The sequence below is a fragment of the Tamandua tetradactyla genome, chromosome 3 (genome assembly GCF_023851605.1).
Source record: "Tamandua tetradactyla isolate mTamTet1 chromosome 3, mTamTet1.pri, whole genome shotgun sequence".
NCBI lineage: Eukaryota > Metazoa > Chordata > Mammalia > Pilosa > Myrmecophagidae > Tamandua > Tamandua tetradactyla.
This window is the reverse complement of record NC_135329.1, coordinates 210,115,910-210,128,392: the sequence shown is the minus strand read 5'-3', so window position 1 is coordinate 210,128,392 and position 12,483 is coordinate 210,115,910. Positions and strand designations below refer to the sequence as shown.

The following is a 12,483-nucleotide window of genomic DNA, read 5'->3' as shown; positions in this document are numbered from 1 at the left end:
TTCTAGCTAGAGCAATCAGGCAGGACAAAGAAATAAAAGGCATCCAAATTGCAAAGGAAGAAATAAAAGTGTCATTATTTGCAGATGATATGCTACTATACATGGAAGACCCTGAGAAATCTACGGCAAAGTTACTTGAGCTAATAAATTCAGCAAGGTGGCAGGATATAAAATTAATGTGCAAAAATCAGTAACATTTCTATACACAAGCAATGACCTAGTTGAGAAAACAGTCAATGAAAAAATTCCATTCAAAATAACAACTAAAACAATCAAATATTTAGGAATGAACTTAACTAGGAACGTAAAGGACTTGTACACAGAAAACTACATAACATTGCTAAAAGATATCAAAGGAGCTCTAAACAGGTGGAAAGACATTCCATACTCATGGATAGGAAGGTTAAATATAGTGAAGATGTCAATTCTACCCAAATTGATCTACAGATTCAACACAGTACCAATCAAAATTCCAAATCTACTTTGAAGATTTGGGAAAGCTAACTACCAAATTCATCTGGAAGGGAAAGAGACCCTGAATAGCTTAAAGCATCCTAAAAAAGAAGGACATAGTGGGTGGATTAACACTCCCTGATTTTAAAACCTATTATAAAGCCACAGTGGTCAAAACAGCATGGTACTGGCACAAAGACAGAAGCATTGACCAATGGAATTGAATTGAGAGTGCAGAAATAGACCACCAAATCTATGGTCAACTGATTTTTGAAAAAGCCCCCAAATCCTCTGAACTCGGACAAAATAGTCTTTTCAATAATTGGGCATGGAAGAACTGGATATCAATAGCCAAGAGAATGAAAGAGGACCCCTTCTTACACCCTACACAAAAATAGACTCAAAGTGGACCAAACACTCTAAATATAAGAACTAGCACCATAAAGCTTCTAGAAGAAAATGTAGGGAAATATCTTCAAGACCTAGTAATAGGAGGTACCTTCCTAAACTTTACACCCAAAGCACAAGCAAAAGAAAAAAATAGATAAATGGGAACTCTTCAAAATCAAATGCTTCTGCATCTCAGGACTTTGCGAAGAAGGTGAAGAGGCAACCAACTCAATGGGAGAAAATATTTGGAAATCACACATCAGACAAATATTTGATTTCCTGTATATATGAAGGAATCATACAACTCAACAACAAAAGAACAAACAATCCAATTATGAAATGGGCTAAAGGTATGAATAGACATTTTTCTGAAGGGGAAATACAGATGGCTCAAAAGCACATGAAGAGATGCTCATTTTCACTGGCTGTAAGGGAATTGCAGATCAAGACTACAATGAGATACCACCTCACACTTATAAGAATGGCTGCTATTAAACAAACAGGAAACTATAAACGTTGGAGAGCATGTGGAGAAACTGGGACACTACTGCACTGCTGGTGGGAATGTATAATGGTGCAGCTACTATGGAAGACTCTTTGGCGGTTCCTTACGAAACTAAATATTGAGTTGCCCTATGATCCAGCAATAGCACTACTTGGTATATACCCAGAAGTGCTGAAAGCAATGACAGACATTTGTACACCAATGTTTATAGCAACATTATTCACAGTCACCAAAAGATGGAAACAAACCAAATGCCCATCAACAGATGAGTGGATCAACAAAATGTGGAATGTACATAGGAAGTAATATTATGCAGCAGTAAGATGAAATGATGTCTTTAACACATGACAAGATGGATGATTCTTGAGGACATAATGTTAAATGAAATTAGCCAGACACAAAAGGACAGATACGATATGATTCCACTTTTATGACCAGCATAAAGGTATAATCACAGGCTTATAATACAGAATATAGGGGACTTAGAGATACATAAAAGCTAGAGATGGGTGAACTGTTACCAAATGAGGTTGAACTCCAATGTAAGGGAATAGATAGGAGTGAAGGTGATTCTCTAGTGGGTCTAGAAGTAATATACCATATTGAAGATGAACAAGATTGAAAGGGGTTTTATACACCTACACGTCCCACTGACTACACTAGAAATATGAATGAGTTCTCATGAGAATTATTTCAAAGATTTGATTCTTGTATAAAGAGTGTTCAAGTCCAGGGTACAGGGGTAAAACTGCTATTGCATGCTATAGCTCTGTTCAAAAGGAAACCATCAGCACTACCACAGCAACAACAGAGGTAAATAACGGGGTGAGGGACAAGAGTTAAGAGGAGTTAGATTTCCTATTTGGTGAGGGTGTGTTTATTGGTTTTCTGTCTCTTGGGAGGAATGCATTTATCTAATATTGAAACTGTTGAAGGACTGTGGTCTTTGGGCCCTCTACATAATGCCCAAATGAATGCAGGTGGCTGAAGGTTGCACTGATGGAGAAGTAGATTAACGAACAATAGTATACACTTATGAACAAAGGTTGTGCGGCTACAAAAAGGAACGATGTCGTGAGGCATGCAACAATGTGAATGAACATGCTGGACATTTGGTGAGACAAGATAAGCCAGAAACAAAAAAACAACAATGGTATGATCACCTTCAGAAAACACTTATAAGAAAACAGGGGCCTAGAGTGTAAGCTTTTAGAGAAGACATATTAAGTCTTGAGTCGTGATTATTTCTCGGTTTTGAGAGGCTGTTTCATATATATAACCTGATATTTAGAGATAAGAATGAAGCTGAACAGGTTGGGGTTAAAGTAATTCAGAACATAGGGATAAGGAAGACTGTGTCTACATTTTAGAACCACACATAGTCTCTGAGACCAATGGAAGAAAGGTTTATTTGATCTAGAACTGAAATTTTCTGTGGTGCATAATCTAATTCAACCTATTTGTATAGCTCATGTGAACAACGGAAACACAGGACACTCAGAATAAGACAAAGGTTCTTTAATCCTGTATAGATTATTGTAATGCCTGGAAACATCCTAGAGTATATTATGCAGAGAGTCAAAAAAGTATTGGCAAAGTCCCTTGAAGAAGGGGAGAAAGACTATGAAACTACTAAACCTTACCATCAGGGAATCCCCTGATACTGTGTCAAACCTTAGGGATACCCAAATCAATAGGCCATGGCCTCAATCATGGGGCTTACTCTTGTGAAGCTTATGTAGGTAGCATAGAAGCTTACACTACCTATAGGTATGTTTAAGAGTTACTTCTGGAGGACCTCTGTTGTTGCTCAGATGTGGTCTCTGTCTCTCTAAGTCTGACTCTGCAAGTGAAATCATTGCCCTCCTCTCTACATGGGATGTGACATCCACGAGTGAAAGTCTCCCTGGTGACATGGGAGATGACTCCCAGGAATGTATCCAGACCTGGCACTGTGGGATCAACAATTACATCCTGACTAAAAGGGGGGAAGGAAGTGTTATTAGTAAAGTATCAGTGGCAGAGAGTTCAAATAGAATTGAGAGGCTACCCTGGAGGTTGCTCTTCAGCAAGCTTCAGGTAGACCTTGCTACCTAACATAACCTGCCAACGGCCAACCAGGACCATTCCAGCCGATCCTAAAGAACACTTTGGGCAATATAAGATTCCACAAGGGCTCCAGGCACTAGAGTAAGTTTCCAGAAACCTACAACCTCCAGATGGGTCCCTGGTCCAGATACGTCCTGAAATCCAGCCCAGCTTCTCCAGGACATCAGATGGTTCCATCTCTCTACCCCATATTAGTGACAGACCCTTCTAATAACAAAAATTTAGAATTGCAATAGCCCAAACAATCCAAAGAGAGGTATGGAAAGATCAAAAGTGATGGTGAAATTATACATAGAAGATAGGACTTAACAAATAAATATGAATGGTGAATCATTAAATTGATATCTCTTTTCGTCTCCAGTATTTTAGAGCAGCTAGAAGTAAAAGTCTAAAATTGTGAAATTGTAGCCCATGTCAAAATCTGAAATATGTTCTACAACTAATTGTGATGCTGTGCTTTGAAATTTATAGCTTTTTTGTAACTACGTTTTTGTTCACAAAAAAAGAAGGAAAAAAAAGTCGATGTAATCGTAAAAAATTATTTAAGCCCTCTAGCCTCCTATATTCTGGAGTAGCTAGAAAGGAAATTATGAGAGGATCCTATGGTAGCCCATGACAAACTCTGGGATCTGTCCTGTAATCACTTTTTGAAGATTGCTTTGAAAACTATTGCTTATTTATTTCTTTGCTTTGTATATATGTTACACTATACAATAAAAAGTTAAAAAAAAAAAAGCACTCCACATGCAATCATTTCCTAGATTTTTCAGTTATTTTAAAAAATCAAGTTTCTAGATTTTGGGGTATTCATGTCAAATATGTATACTTTTAACTTTGACTCCCTCTAAAATGTAACCACTCTTTAGACCACTACTCATTCACAGAAACACATTTATGCCAAAATGTCTGGTAATCTCAAAGGTAAACAGTTGTAAAGATAAACACTGAGTTTTGAAAGAGAAGCAAACATGGTAGTCATTGCCTCACCTCACATATTTTCAAAAGTGTTTATAAAGAGTGACTTGGCATTTTCAGGCATTGTTCCCCTGCCTCCCCCCTCTGCTCAGTCAATGACTGCTGAAATGTCAGCCTGCATCAGAGAGCCCCAGGAAGACAAGGTGATCACAGAGGGTGGGAAAAGCACCCCTGCTACCCCACACCACCCCAGCGGGCACCCTGCTCAGAGACGTGGCTGATATTTTCAATTTATTAAAGTCAGTGTTTCTTATTACTCTGGGAATGAGGTGTGACCAGGCATTGTAGGATGTTTAGCAGCCTCCCTGCCTGCCACTTACAGAAGTAAGAGAGATACCCCCAATTGTGACACCAAAAATATTTCCAGATATTATGCCCTGAAGCACCACAGATCTAAGTGGTTCTGGAACACATGAAGAGGAAACGGGAACACAAGGGTACCCCTGAGGACTTGGGATCTAGTTTTCTGTGTAACTGCTCCCCAAAGAATGTTGCAAGAAAACCATGGTGCTCTCATCACCTCCCAGGGAAAGAGTTCCAGCTGCATTGCACTTGGGCCCAAGGAAGAAAGGGATAGGGATGGAGTTTCCCTGCAGGGTTTACAGAGCATTTCACATGCTGTCCATGGCCCTGCATGAGGGGGCAGGGCCCACAGTGTCAGCACACGTTTTGCATAAAGGGCCAGATAGTAAAGTGTAGGCTTTGCAGGCCACAAATGATTCTGCCACATTTTCTTTGCTTTCGTTTCTTTCTTTGTTTTAACAGCCTTTACTAGTGTAAAAGCCATTCTTTGCTCTGGGCCATACAAAACAGGCCTCTGGCAGGATTTGGCCCGGGGCTGTAGTTTCCTGAGGGTTCAGGGAAAAACATGGGACTAAATTGGGAGAATGGGTTTGGTCCCCACTCTGGGTCTCCTTGTCTCCCTGACAAGAAAGTGTGGGATTTGGACTAGAACCTTTCTAATTCTCGTTCTAAGGTTCTGTGACTCTCCGCAGGCCACCTCGCTAAACATGTCTCCTTACTACAGCCCCACATCAGCCTTTCTCATCCAAATGTCTCTGTGTCACCTCAGCCTCAGATCTCACACAGATCCCCACTATAACTTGAACTGTGTCCCATCAAAAGATACGCTCAAGTCCTAACCCCCAGGCCCTCAAATGTGATCCTATTTAGAAAGAGGGTCTTTGAAGATTGTTTTCATTTTCTATGCTGAAAAAATGTAAAATACAAGAAGTGGGTTGGCTTTTACAATAGGAATTTATTAACTTGGAAGTTGACAATTCTGAGGTTGTGAAAATGTTCAAATCAAGGCATCAACAGGACAATACCTTCAAAGACTGACTACTGGAGATCCTCAACTCCTTTGACACATGGCCTGGCACATTGGGACATCTGCTGGTCTCTCCCTTCTCTCCCAGGTTGTATCACTTCCAGCTTCTGCCTTCGGTGGTTTCCTTTCTGAACTCTGTGTATGTTATCATATCTCAGCTTCTCTGGGCTTTTCTGTGAGTTTCTCTGATTTTCCCTATGTGTTTCGTCCTCTTATAAAGGACTCCAATAAAAGGATTAAGACCAACCTGGAGTATGCATGAACTGAAAAACCTAATCAAATGGTCCCACTACAATAGAGCTACAGCCACAGGAAAGGATTAAAAGAATATGATCTTTTGGGGAATACCTACAGCTTCAAACTCTTACAAAGATGATATTAGTTAAGATGAGGCCAAACTGGTTTAAGATGGGTCTAAACCAATATGACTAGTATTCTTAGAGGCAGAGGAAATTTAGACAGAGTCAGGAGACAAGCAGACAGAGAAGAATCAAGGGCAGAGATTGAATTATGGTTCAAGGCAAAATGAGCCATGGGTTGCCAGCCAGCCACCACCAGAACCCTAGAGCCTTCAGAGGATGCAAGGAACTGCTGACACCTCAGGTTGGACATCTAGCCTCCAGAAGAGTGAGGCAATAAATTTCTGTCCTTTGTGGTACTTTATATTATGGTAGCCCTAGGGAATTAAGGTACCTTTTTACCCCAAGAATGGCATATGATTCTATCTCCACTGAAGGTATGTTTCTTAGGAAAATGTCCAAATGTGAGTCAGCAAAAGCAGCCAATTGACTGAGGGAAGACAGAGCACATAAGAATGATTTTTACTCAAAGAAACAGGAAAATTAAAAAAAAAAAAAGAAACACCACCTAGAGAACATTATGCTGAGTGAGACTAGCCAAAAACTAAAGGACAAATACTGTATGGTCCCACTGATGTGAACGGACATTTGAGAATAAACTTGGAATATGTCATTGGTAACAGAGTCCAGCAGGAGTTAGAAACTGGGTAAGATAATGGGTAACTGGAGCTGAAGGGATACAGACTGTGCAACAGGACTAGATACAAAAACTCAAAAATGGACAGCACAATAATACCTAATTGCAAAGTAATCATGTTAAAACACTGAATGAAGCTGCATCTGAGCTATAGGTTTTTTGGTTTTTTTTGTTTGTTTGTTCTTTTACTATTATTATTACTTTTATTTCTTTTCTCTATATTAACATTCTGTATCTTTTTCTGTTGTGTTGCTAGTTGTTCTAAACCGATGCAAATGTACTAAGAAACGATGATCATGCATCTATGTGATGATGTTAAGAATTACTGATTGCATATGTAGAATGGTATGATTTCTAAATGTTGCGTTACTTTCTTTTTTTCCGTTAATTAATAAAAAAAAAACAAACACCAATCTGAGATATCTCACCTCTCTTTTTGCAGTTTATTCCTCCAACGAATATCATGTTGGGCATGGATGGCCAGGGGTACTCGAACACAAAGTCATACCTTAGCAGACAAATGGAGGCCTTCCAATCCAAGGTGGGGAGGGACACATCTCTCTCAAGGAGATTAAATGCCTGGTTTTGATACATCTTATACACAAACTGAAATATAGTGAACTCTTAAGAAATTCACAAGGAAGATGGCCACCCGCTGGGGAACGTCATCTGGTCTGAGAACTGAGTGTAGCACATGGGGACGTATGACATGGGGTATGGGCTTCTATTGACCACATGCTCTGGGAGACACGGGGAAGCCCTGAAGAGGTACACGGAGGGCAGGCCCAAGTACATGGCCAGGATCACGCCAGAAGGTGAGGCTGGGTCTGTGAAAAGGACATTGAATGTGCTCACCCTAAGGAAACTCAGGGTGTCGGAGTCCTTCAGGAGGCTCTCACAGTTGGCAAACATTAGGTCCAGGAAAATCATCACATTCCTGAGCTCAGTAGGAAGGAGGCCGGGGTATGAACTGATGGTAAAATGACTGTTTCCAAAGGAGCAAAACTGGTTCTTCAGATCTTCCTGGGTGTACAGCACTGGGTAAATTTTCTTGTGCAGCATTTGGATTCTTTCAGCAGCAAATTAACTTCTGGAACTAGCACCACAACCTCATGCCCCTTCTCACTGAGGCGCTCACTCACTTCTTTCATACTGAGCCAGTGGCTTCCATCCTGAGGGACAACCAGCACCTTCTCTCTTCCAGCCAGGCCCCACAGTGCTAAGAAGAAAAGCCCTGCAGAGACTCTCTGCAAGGCCTCAAGAGGGAAAACCATGCTGCAGCAAATGAAAGTAATAGTGATGCCCGTTAATGGTTTATACTCCCCAAACAGGATGGGAGAGTAATTTGCTCTGTGCACTCACTGCATTACTGACGGAAGTCCAAGAATATGATGGGTGTGGAAACCAGGCTGTCCAAGTAAGAGGCGGTTCCTAGAATTTCTGAACCGATTTTCCCAGAGTTAGTCATGCACAGCAGAACTGTCACCCAAAGCCCAACCCTAACCCAGTCAAGCAGGAGGCAGCATCCTGATTCCAGACAAAGAAGAGGAAGCTCCAAGAACCAGGTTAAGTTTCTGTCCAAGGACAGAACTCACTCCAGGATTGCAGCCAATATCCAAACGCATTGTTCCAGGGCGTGCAAAGAGTCTGCTCAGCCCAAGCTGGACGCAGCTTTCTGGGAGGATGGGCACCAGCAGGTATTTCTACTCAAAGTGACCAGAGACAGGAGGAGGATGGTATTGAGACAGCAACAAGACCCCGGCAGGTAGCAGGGTGAGCCTAAGTGGTGCCACCCTCCGGGGCTCAGAGGCAAGGCTCTGAGGTCAGGGCCTCGGGAGAGAGCTTGGCCTAAGCCAGCTTCAGGGCCAGGGGAACCAGGGGGTGGCAGAAACCTGCAATTCTTCCTGCCAGATGCCACTCAGATGAAGACCTTTGCCTGAGCCTTACTTGCAAACTCCTACCCTGGTCTTTGTGGAGTTAAAAAAGAGTCCAGTAAAGAACCCATGGCTCAGCTGTGGGTCTTGTGCTTGTCCCCAAAGGTCCAAAGGGACGTAAATTGGAAGTAGGAGATGAAGGAAAGGTACTCACGCCACTTTACCTGACTTGGCCAGAAAGAAGCCCTATAGTTAAGAATGAGTTAGAAAACATTTCTTTTTCTCCTTACGAAGTTGATGGGCCTCTCTTTGTACACATTTGTGTGTGTGTGTGTGTGTGCACCTGTGGTCTGTGGTTCTACACTGGACAAAAGGCTGAAGAACCTGGCATGTCTACCAGTGACATGATGGGGAGATCCTAAAGGGAACCAACCTGGAGGACCAGCCCTCTCTGCACATTGCTATGGTACTTGGTGTAACCTCGGGGGGGGGGGGGGGGTGAGGCTGAAAGTTAAGGCTCAATGTCGTGTCCCTTGACATCTGGTGAATCAGGGGCACCTCTAGTGACCTAACTGCAAGCTCCCCTCCCACTCTGTCTTGGTAGATAAATTCCCCTAGCCAAACTCCTTCTTTTCAAAGGGATCAGGTCCAGGGTGTGCCTATGCCCAAGCAGGGGGCTTCAGTTTCTTGCCGGTCCTTGAGATCATTCAGACGGGCCAATGACATCATGTCATGGAATGGGGGTGCATCCCACCCTCTTGCCTCCTGAGACCCTGGCTGTGAACACGGTGCCCAATGTAGGCCCCATGTGGGCCTTCATAGCATGTGGTGTCCTCTTCCCCAGGCTGAGTATATGTGGCTAATAAACAGCTGCCACACTCATCTGTCCGTGGTTGGGTGTTATGTGTCCAGACACCCTCAGAACCCAAAGGCAGAAGTCCCTTTCTCACCAACTGAGTGCAGAGGAGACAAAGAGAACACTTGGCCATCCCTGAGTGTCCAGAAAGAGGCCAACCCCTCTCAGAGCTCACTGCAGACCAAGTGACTCAGGCTGGGTCATATACCAGTGGGGTGCAGGGGGAGAGCCTGGGATGAAACCAACCTCTGTGGGTATGAACGGGATTTCCCCAAAAGTGAGGGAGGACAACTAGCAATTTGTGTGAAGGGGAGATTGAAAGGTGTGCATGGGGGTAATTTCATGTTAGGAACAGAGGGATGTCTCGAAAGTTTGACCCTGTGAAGGGCTGAGCTTCTTGGCTGTTCCCTCATTCCCTATGGAGAAAGTCAGGCTTGGCCCCTTCTTTCCTGCTAACTCTCTTGTATCACCCCCAATCCTTTAGTATCGGGGCCAGTGCTTATGAGATACATATCCAGAGAGCTGAAAAAAGGTTTGAGGTTGGAAAAAAAAGAAATTTACTGTTTTCTGAAGATAGAAGTGGCTAAATCACATTGACATGTTTAATTAAGTCACTATGATATATAATTACATATAAATTAGTTAACAATAGTTCAGTTCATTAAGTTAGATAAAAATATCTGACCTGGGATATGGAGGCTATTTAATCTGTTTGACAGGCTGTGAGGGTGAGGAGGGCAACAAAAAGTCAGTGTCTTGGTCAAAGTCTTGACCAAGGTCCAAAATGGCCCAGCTTGGTCAAGTCCAAATGGCCCATGGAAGGAAGAGGGCAGCAAAGGGAATATGGCCTTCCTGGCCCCAGATCTCTGGAGGGCACCTGTTCTATGAAGGGATTGTGGCTATGACTTTCTAGGGATGCTCCAGCAATGCAAGTGGAGGCCCAGGAGCCCCAGAGCAGTGGGGAGGACACAGCCATGCAATAGCAATGACAAAGAGACCACTCAGAAGACCCATAGATAGGATTTCCACATACTCATATTTATGAGAGTAAGGAGACCCTCAAACACAGAGGGAGAGAGGAGAAAGACCTTGCAATGCTCTCCTTCTGTACTCGAGGTCTTCTCTGTTTTGTACACTTATCCCCCAAGCTTGCACCCTCTCAACCTGCAAAGCCCCTACTGTCAGCCCTCTTTAGCCCTTTACCCTCTTTCAAAGTGGACATCACAATTTGTGGCTGATCAGTATGTTTTCCCTTGGGACTGCAAGATTTAGGCATCCACAGTAGTGTCCCCCAGCACTTCCCCAAGGGCAGGGAAGGCTCTCAAGAGATACTTGCTGGATGAAGGACATTGATACTAAATAAGGGAAAGAGAGTGAATTGTGTGTCAGCAGCAGCCCAAAAGTGGAAATATCCCAAATGTCCATCACTTGATGAACAGAAACCATATGTAGTCTATCCGTACAATGCATGTTACTCAGCCATAAAAAGGAATAATGAAGTTCTGACATGCTACAACATGGGTGAGCCATGAAAACATTATGCTGAGCAAAAGCAGCCAGATACTAAAGACCATATATCGCATGATTCCATTTACATGAAATATCCAGAATAGGCAAATCCATAGTAACAGAAAACACACTGATGGCTGCCAGGGGCTGGATGGAGGGAAAATGGGGAGTGACTGTCTGAAGGGTAGAGGGTTTCCATTTGGGGTAATGAAAACTTCTTGGAACCAGGCAATGTTCACAGTGTGCACAACATTGGGAAAGCACTTGAGTCCACTTAATTGCACACTTTAAAATGGTTAAAGTGGTAAATTATATGTTACATGTATTTTACCACAACAAAATAAAATGGTATTATCACTTTGGAAAACAGTCTGAAAGTCCTTCAAAAAATAAATAAGTAGTTACACAGTCCATAAATTTTGTTCTATGGTGATTTAAAGCCATATGTATTCCAGAAAAATTTGCTCTTAAACCTAATCCATTCCTGTGGTGTGAGCCCATGTAAGTAGGATCATTAGATGAGGCTACTTCAGTTAAGGTGTGATGGACCTTTTCAGGATGAACTTAATCCTCCTATTGGAGTCCTTTAAAAAAGATTCTGAGAGAGAGAGAAAGCCACAGAAGCTGAAATCAATGGAACCTGGAAGAAAAGGGAGAAACCAGAAGATGCTGCCATGTGCTTGGCCTTGTGACACAGGAGTTGAGGATGCTGCTGCCCGGTCTTCAGGGGGAAGTTATCATTCTGTTGATGCCTTGATTTTGATATTTTCATGGCCTTGGAACTATAAACTTGGAAGTTATTAAATCCCCATTGTAAAGGCCAACTGATTTCTGGTATATGGCACTTTGTCAGTTTTAGTAAACTAAAAACCTCTCCAATTAGCTACAGTCCATTGTTCAACTGCTTAACAAAGAAATTAGAAGTTGTTGAAGTAGGATGGTAATTGTCCTTGGGACCTATTTGATGCTTTCTCTCTGATGAAAAATGTACTGAAAAAGAGAATTCTGGTATGAAAATTAGGGATGGTCTGAAACTTTTCATAAATGGAAATACTTAAAAAGTTAATATATTTTATTTTTCAGAGTAATTCTGGGCCTCATCTACCTCATCTGAAAATGCTTGCCTTAGCTCAGGGGTCAGCATGTGTTTTGCACAAATCTGTAGCTTTGTGGGCCACACAGTCTTCTGCCACATTTTCTTTGCTTTTGTATGTTTTTTCTTTATTAATTAAAAAAAATTAACTAACACAACATTTAGAAATCATTCCATCCTACATATGCAATCAGTAATTCTTAATGTCATCACATAGGTGTATGGTCATCATTTCTCAGTACATATGCATCGATTTAGAGAAAGAAAGAGCAAGACAACAGAAAAAGAAATAAAATGATAACACAGAGAGAAAACAAAAATAAAAATAAAAAGTACAAAAATATATAAGAAAAAAAAAAACTATAGCTCAGATGCAGCTTCATTCAGCGTTCC

General features: G+C 42.0%; 1 long non-coding RNA gene and 1 pseudogene across 2 annotated transcripts in view; one reads left to right on the top strand and one right to left on the bottom strand.

Moving 5' to 3' along the window:
- Positions 1-12,483, top strand: part of LOC143678263 (uncharacterized) — a 338,248-nt gene that overhangs the window by 292,477 nt on the left and 33,288 nt on the right. The gene's annotated exons all lie outside the window — the stretch shown is intronic.
- Positions 7,143-8,227, bottom strand: LOC143676866 (UDP-glucuronosyltransferase 1A6 pseudogene; annotated as a pseudogene).